This window comes from Ceratotherium simum, chromosome X (assembly GCF_057802395.1).
Source record: "Ceratotherium simum simum isolate JZ-2026a chromosome X, ASM5780239v1, whole genome shotgun sequence".
NCBI classification, from domain to species: Eukaryota; Metazoa; Chordata; class Mammalia; order Perissodactyla; family Rhinocerotidae; genus Ceratotherium; species Ceratotherium simum.
The window spans coordinates 1895582-1896434 of NC_141940.1; positions in this window are offsets into that span (position 1 = coordinate 1895582).

Genomic DNA, 853 nt, shown 5'->3' on the forward strand with positions numbered 1-853 from the left:
GGCTTGTTGTGAGAACTTACAGTATTGGCGCGAAAAGGCCAGCGATCACCATCCGGGTATTTTGCCTCTCTCGCTTTGCTGGGGGAAATTCAAATCTCGAAAAAGGGCGGACCCGAAGGGCGGCCGTGCGCCTGCGCGCGGGGCGGAGCACGGGGCTCTGGGAAGCAGGCGAGGCAAGGCGGGGCGGGGTGATACGAGGTGACGCCGGGCGGCCCGGGGCTGTCCCGCGCCCGCCCGCTCGCCTCGGGCGCCGCTGGCCTGACTGCTCACCCTGTGGCAGGTGGGCCAGGGGGGTACCCGGCGCACGGCTGCCCCGGACGCGCCGCCCGGCTTAGTTGCGGCGCGCACGGTGGCGGTGGCGCCCGGGGGCGGGGCTGGCGGGCCTGGGAGCCGGCCGCGTCACCGCCCACTCTCGCCCCGCCTCCGGCTACCCCCGCGGCTGGCTCGGGCCGCGTTTCTTGCGGCTGCTGGGTGTGTGAAGCGGCAAAACGTCCGTTCCCCAGCCCGAGTCGCAACTTTAATGTCTCCCGTCAGCCACCCTCAGCAACCTATGCCCAGTCCCCACTGCTAGTTAAAGGCAACTCCTCGGGCGTGTGTCCCTTCGGCGACCCGGGGGACAGTTCCCAAGGGGGGCGGGGCCGAGCTCGTCTGAGGCATTCTCATCCGGGCATTCCCCAGATGCCGCAGCCGCCATCTTTGTTTTGTGCTGAAACTCGCTATTGACGCCCGCGGACGGCCGGGCGAAGGGAAGTGGCAAGATGGCGGCTCCCAGGGCGGAGGCGTGGAGGCGCGGTGGGGGGGCCGCGGGGCTGGGCGCGCCTGCGCCTGACTTGACCGCGGCCTGAGCCCAAGC